We start from the raw sequence: 7,839 nt of genomic DNA, 5'->3' as shown, positions 1-7,839 counted from the left end.
CCTACCTATCTGCCTCTATCTATCTTTGGTTTTCCCTATTAGAAAGCAAACTCCTTGAGGGCAGGGAATGTTTTTTTTTTTTTTTTTCCCCTTCTGTGTCCCTAGAGCTTAGCAACAGTGCTAGCTACATAGTAAATACTTGATACTTTTTCATTGTTTATTTAATTTGGTTGTTTAGGGATCAGATCATTTGTCTTCCAATGCTTATCTCTATTCATCATATTCATTGTATCTTTTGCTAAGTAGTACTTCTTTACGTACATATACCTCAAACTACTTTGTTTCCAGTCTTTTGATAACATAAAATACAAAGTATTACTTAGCTGAAATGATCTGATACAAAGTAAAACAAAAGGAACCAGAAAAATAGTATAAATGACTGCAATGATATTAACCGAAAAAACAAAACCAAAATGATCAAAAAAGTGAAAGCTCTCATCTGAAAAAGCTTGTCCCTAATTAATCATATTAATCAAGCAATGAAATTGTTAGGGTTCAAGGGGGATCCCAAAATATTGGGGTTCCAGACTGGCATTGGGAGATGTCTCTAAAGAATTCGCAGGCACTGACCCATTTCCAAGTCAAGGGACAAAGTTCATTATAATAGTAAGGCCATTTGAGATGGGCTAAGTTCCAAAAGAAGTTAGCAAAGAACCAGAAGATAAATTTATAGGAAATCTAGAGAAACCAGGTGCTTCATGTTATTAATATGCTAATTTTATGTCTTAGAGGTAGAATAGAGGATGGTCTGGTTCTGACTTTGTGAGCAGGTAAGTTATCTATAATTTTCTGCCTAGAGCTCACTTGGGAACCTTTTGGAGGTATGTTTTTAGGCCGGAAATGTCACTAAGTCAAGTGGCAGACACCCAATTTTGTTCTGTGCTTATATCAATTTTAAGCACCCCACTATTGTTGCTCATTAGTTTCTGAGACTAATGTTATCACTGACCAACAGGCTATTATCTGACATCCAGCAACATTTGTAGCCATAGCACCCTGTCATATAGAGTAAACTGGGGCAGGATAATCTATGGGAAGAAACAACTCATTTTCAACGACATCACTCCCAGGCCAAGGGACCTTCGGGTTATTGCTGCATCTTCCCTAGAAGCTGCACCACATCAACAATTCACAACTCCTTTAACAGTGTATTATCACAAGCATTATTGTGCCTATCTTTTCACAACCCTCCATCAATGACTATTCCCATCTTTTGTTCTTTTTGACAATTTTCTGGATGTGAAGTGAAATCAGTCAACAGGAACATTACTACTGGACATGCACTATGATAAAACACTGGGAAATTTTAAAAAACCATTAAAATTTTTATTTTATCAATATATGGAACTCTGAGTAAGGAGTTCCCTTAACTAATGCAATTTATTTCCTATTCTGCAACTTATAGACTTGGAGAATTGCCTGGGGCACTGAGAAGTGTCTTACCGAGAGTCACACAGCTAGTATGTATCAAAAGTGGAACTTGAACTCAGCTCTTCCTGACTGGAAAGGCAATTCTATTCATTATGTCATATCACCTGACACAGAAATTGTGAATACAAAAACAAAAGCAAAAAGTAGTTGCTGTTCTCAGAGTTCCCATTCTAATAGATCTCTATACAGGAATGTATATGTATATGTACATGTATGCATATTTATGTACTATATATATTTACACACATACACACATATCACACATTCTATGTATGTATATATATTCTTTATATATGTATATAAACAATATATAAATATACATGTATATTTATTTATATACATGTTGTGCATAGTTTATGTGTAAATAGATATACCTGTATATACATATTAGATGGGTAGATATGATGTACATGTATGTATTGTGTATATGGTAAGTATGTATATACTTGCGTGTGTGTGTGCATGTACACACACACACACATACACACACACACACACCACACACAGAGCCAGGTGGTACAATACATTGAGTTGCTAGACTGAAAAAGACCTGGATTCAAATCTGGCCTTAGACAGTTACTAACTCTGTGATCTTAGGCAAGGCATTTAACTCTGTTTTCCTCAGTTTCCTCATCATGCCAATTTTCTGGGAAGAAAGTGAAAAAAGTATAAAATGATCTGGAGAAAGAAATGACAAATCCAGTTCAGTATCTTTGGAAAGAAAATCACAAATGAGATCATGAAGGGTTAGACACAAATGAAATGACTGAACAATAAAAAAGCATATATGTGCATATGTATGTAAATATGTGTGTATATATATAATGTATGTGTATATACACACATATATAATATGCAAAGAAATGGAGTTGCTCAGGGTCACTCAACTAATATAAATATCTGAGATGACATCTAAATCTAGATCTTTCTGACTCCAGGTCTAGAGTTCTATCTACTATACCGCTGAACTGTCAGGAAATCAGGACCATACAGCTTTTGAAGAGTTTTAAATGCCAAACAAGAGGGGTTTATAATTTTTCCTAGAGGTACTAGGGAGCCACTGGAATCATATGAGCAGGGGGCTCTGTGTGTGTCTCTTGTGGGGTGGGAGTGACATTATTTGTCTATGATTTTGGTAAATCACTTGCCAACAGTGTGGAGGATGGATTGAATTGGGGAGAGACTTGGGACAAAGAGATTAATTAGAAGACTATTGCAAGACTATTCCAAGTGAGAAGTGAGCGGACAGGTGTATTATGGCAATAAAAACAAAATGTTTGGACAACAGATTGGAAATGTAGAGGTGAGTGAGAGAGAAGTGAAGGATGGCACCAAATCTGTGAGCCTCGGTGATGGGTAGAATGGTGATGCCCTAGATAGCAGTAGGGAAGTCCAGAAGAGAAATGGATTTTTGGGGAAAGACAATGAGTTCTATTTTGAATGCATTGAGTTTAATATACTTATGAGACTTATGGTTCAAAATATGCAGTTCATGATGCAAGTGTGGAGCTTAAAAGATAGTTTAGGAAGGGGCAGATAACTCTGGGAGTCATCTGCACAGAGATAAGAATTGAACCCATGAATGCTAATGACATCACCAGGCGAAAGAATCTTTCTATAATCCCTCTATCACTGATTATTTCCATTACTTATAGTCTTTGCCAATTTTCTGGGAGGAAGGTGAAAAAAGTATAAAATAAATAAATATGTAAAAATGATAAGCATGGAAAAGAATGAATTTACAGAGCACAGCATTCTCAATCAAGGCCTGAGATGATCTCTGTTGTTTTATTTTGGTGTGAATGGGGTTTTGATGAGACTAGAGCAGCTCCCTAAATCTCCCTTAGGAGCCAGTGTCTCCTGAATCATTAGTAAGGATACTTGTCAAGCTAAAATGTAACTAAAGCAAATAAAACTGTCATTTTCTTAACTACATAGTAACATCTGGGATACTATTGTCTTAACAGAAGGGGGTATGGTCTATGTGGAGTCTAGAAAAGGCAGAATGAGGTGAGAAAAGTCTGCCAGCATATACTCAGTATAGCATAGGGGAAAGAGGGCTCTAATTATATATGACTGTTTTGAGTACTTTAGACTGAACTACTCCCCCCCTCCCCCAACCCCCACCCATGTGAAGGATAATTTACCATATTACCACAGCTTGATGGCAGGATCCCTAAAGAAAATCCATCTTGGTTTGTTCTAATTCTCGACTCACCGAGAAACCTTCTGGTTCTTTGTAATTTGGTCTCCTGAGTGGACTTAACCACCAGGAGGGAGAGCTCACATAGACATCCAGCAGTGGTTTTCTTGCCAGCCTGATCTCCCATGTAAATTAACAAATTGGCATTATAGTTTATTATGTCAGTCTCTTGTGTGTCTGCTGTATGTGAACTAACTCCTCAGAGCCCAGGGTAGGCTGAAAAAATTGAGCTGCTTCGGTTGTAAGGGCTCAACACCTGGCCAGAAGTTTTCACACCAGTGTTGCCCACATGAGAAGGTGTAACTTTGCTTCTCAGGCAGTCTTTCTCCTTACCCAACTGCCCTTTAGCTTCATTTGCTTTTTCTGATCTCACTAAGGGCTAATTGTTAGCATCTCCAGAGCTGGCCTTTCACACCACACTCTTTCCTTTGTATGTTCACAAATCCTATTTCCCCTCAGTTCAGCTAAGACAAGGTGAACTTTTTCTTTTTCCTCAATTGTATTTTATATTTTGTGTCATTTTTGTAAGATTTTGTATTTCAAATTTTTTCTCCTCTTTCCCTTACCTCTCTTCTCCCCAAGACAGCAAGCAATCTGATAGAGGTCATACATGTACAACCAAGTTGGACTTTTTCAAAAGGAACTTTTAATAATAAATGAAAGGAAAAGGTAGGGAGAGATATAAATGCATTAAAAAGAATGAGTTTCTGTTAGGCATATACTTCTAAAGAGTTTTAAAACAGAAAAATCCCTCATGTACTATTCACTGTCACACTATTCATAATAAAAAAAAAAGTAACTGTTCATTGATTGGGGAATAGCTAAATAAATTGTGCTATATGAATGAAATAGATATATAGAAAGATAAATATGAAGAATCAGAGAAACATGGTTTTGTGGTAAGTGGATGGGGAATGTGCTAGAGCGAGAAAGACAGATTCAAATCCTACCACAAACACTGACTTTTGAGCGATCATTTCACCTTTCTGTGTCTGAACCTAGAAATTAGCTTCTTATCTAAAAAATGAGGCATTTAGATTTCAGCATTTCTCAGGTCCCTTCCAGCTTTAAATGATTCTATGAACTGATACAGAATGAACAGGTCTAAGAAAATAATTTACAAAATGATTTCGATGTAAATAAAAAGAACAACCAAATAAGTGTCCCAAACTGAACTCTGTATAATGATAAAGACCAAGCTTGTCCTAAGAGAAGAACTGATGAAGTCCAATTCTCCTGTTTCTTTGTCAAGGTGAGGGATTATGGGTGTGGACTAGATTAGTATAATTTTGTTGAGTTCCTTTCCCTGAACATACAAACATACACACACACCCTTTTAAAAATTCTTTATTATGAAAGATGGCTCATTATTATTGAGGAGGAGTATAAGTCATGGTGGTGATAATAGCAGAAGGTATAGTCAGAAAGAAAAGTGATATAAAAATAATAGATATCAACAAACAACATTTAAATTAAAAATTCTCCCCAATCTGACAAAATATAAAAATAAAAAGTTTACTAAGTATAAAAAAGATGACTTTATAGAATATATATTTCTTATTCAAATACTCAGAATGATCTGTCAGTTCACCGATTTGGATGATTTTTTTCATCAATGCAGGTTATGACTCATCCAATGGGACTCTAAACCTTGTGCTTCCATCAAATCACCACATGGGGTCCACTCAGCACATTTGGATACTCTCAAAGTCATAAGTTGGTATTGCCAGTATGGGTTGTTCAGGAATGCTCCAGTCCCATTCCTCTACTCATCTTGAGGTTGGGGACTGTCAAATCACTTTAAATTCCAATTAGCATTGGTGCAGGCCCTAACATCATTCTTAGTTCCTTCCAGACACAGCTTCCCTTCTGTGGTGCATTCCTGTCACATTTTTGCTCTCTTCTGACCCATAGAAAATCATTCCCTTGTCTTTGTGTAAAGCACTATTTCTTACTTGGATCTCATAATGCTTCTGCTGAACTGTCTTGTAGTATACTTTCTTGGAAGCCTCTATGGTACCAGGTCCTTGGAAGTCTTGTTCTTGAACATTGGCTTGTTTTTCTTTGCCTCCTTCCTTTTCTCTGAAGCATATTTCCTAGCAGGCTGTCAAAATTACTTCAACTTGAAATGGAGTTTAACTAAATAGGAACATTTAAATTTGAGTAAACTTAAGCAATTCCAGGGCTGCTGTAGTTTGCTGGGAAAGAAAAAAGCATAATAATTCTTATCAGAGAAAAATATCCCTGCTCTATATCTTGCTTGAACAGATTTTTTAAAAGCTATAATCATCTGTACTGTATATTAGCTATAACCTACTTTGATTTTCAGTGCTATATATCACTTACACTCTAGCTATATTTTTAAAAATTCATTTTATTTTTTAATTATCAAGCATTAATTTTTTTTCTCTCTCTCACCCCAACCCTCCTAACTGGGGGTCAAGAAGGAAGAAAAGAAAACAGAATTCTTGTAACAAACATGCAGAGTCAATAAAACAAATTCCCATATGTCCAAAACATTCATCCCATTCTTCATATTTCTGTCAGGAGCTTCACATATTTCTCTACGGCAGAAATTTCTTTCTTTTCTTTTCTTTTCTTTTCTTTTCTTTTCTTTTCTTTTCTTTTCTTTTCTTTTCTTTTTTTTTTTTTTTTTTTTTTTTTTTTTTGCTGAGGCAATTGGGGTTAAGTGACTTGCCCAGGGTCACACAGCTGGAAAGTGTTAAGTGTCTGAGGTCAAATTTGAATTCAGGTCCTCCTGACTTCAAGATTGGTGTTTTATCCACTGTGCCAACTAGTCACCACTACAACAGAAATTTCTTAACAATGAAAATTGAACAATGAGAATACATAAATGTATGTATATATTCCTGTATTTTGTTAGTGTAGCCAATCAGAATAGAGTATTTCTTTTGATTTTGTTGCTTTTCTATATAAAATAAGTCATTTTATAAAATCTCATTGTGTTTATACTGAAATATCTCTCTTTTTGGATCTCCTTGCATTGCAAGTAAGAAATATCTGTTGATGAATGACTGCATGTTGAAGTTTTCTTTCAGCTGTCACAATATACTCTTTGATTGAAGCTTGGCTTTTTCAATAATTATTCTAAGGAACCATCTGAGCCTAATTTCCCAAGCGTCCTTGTGGCCTTAATTGTGGAGATAATTTTCCTTGGAGCCTGCCTTTATTGTACCAGTTTCCTTTTGTGTCTGAATCTCTGTCTTTTTATTTTTGAAGCTACTGTTTTCTTTTGTGAAAATCCTTAGGTTCATGTTCAAAGAATGCCTTCTACCCTCATTCCTTTATGGTAGATGACAGCCATTTCCTGTCCAGTGATCATTCTCATCTAGTTCAGGTTACCCATTTGTTCTGAGTTCTCTTTAGTGACTCATTGCTTCCTTACAACATCAAAATTATTTTATACATATATGAAAGTCATAACAAGCTATTTTTACCAATACTCCTCAAGGAACAGTGAAAGGAAGGTGGAAAATGATTCAGAATATTCTGCTCACTTCCAGAAGTAACAATGGGAATCAAATCACTAGAAAATGAATTAGGGCCTTCATTTCCTCTCTTTCTCCTAAGTCCTTTCTTTGTCATTTTGTTGTCTCCCTTTCTCTTAAAGATATTTCACACTCAGTTATTGCCCCTGTCCCAGAATAGGGAGGATCCCATCTTTCTTGATACTTTTTTTCCTGGATCTACCTGATACTTTTGTGTTCAGACTATGACTCGGTCATTCTAGAGGAAGGGAAGGGTGTGTGTCTCTTCCTATTCAAGACATTACAATTTCAGGCAAGTAGGGACACTCTGATCTGGCTGTCCTGGAATAAGATCCTGGGCTTTCAGCTTTAATTAAAAAGAGCTTCCCTGGCACCTGAGGTGAGTTTGAAGTTGGGGCCATATTGAAGCAGGCAACCAAGGATGAAACTGAGAAAAGGGAAAGGAAGCACAGAAGTAGGGAAGGGAGAGAGAAAAATGGTTGTTTGATTGAGGGGGGCCTAGGAATTGGGAGGAAAGTCACCTAAGATCTCTTTATACTATTAAGAGATTTGGCAATATTCTAAGATTCAAAAATTTTGCAGCATTACTGGGAATTGACTTTTTATGTTGGAAAAGAGTTTGTCTTTCTTCTAAAAATGCTTTCTAATTACCCAGATGTAATTTAGCCTACTATCTTCCCCTTGTTCAATTATGAG

This window comes from Antechinus flavipes, chromosome 3 (genome assembly GCF_016432865.1).
Source record: "Antechinus flavipes isolate AdamAnt ecotype Samford, QLD, Australia chromosome 3, AdamAnt_v2, whole genome shotgun sequence".
NCBI lineage: Eukaryota > Metazoa > Chordata > Mammalia > Dasyuromorphia > Dasyuridae > Antechinus > Antechinus flavipes.
Note: the sequence above shows the minus strand (reverse complement) of the source record.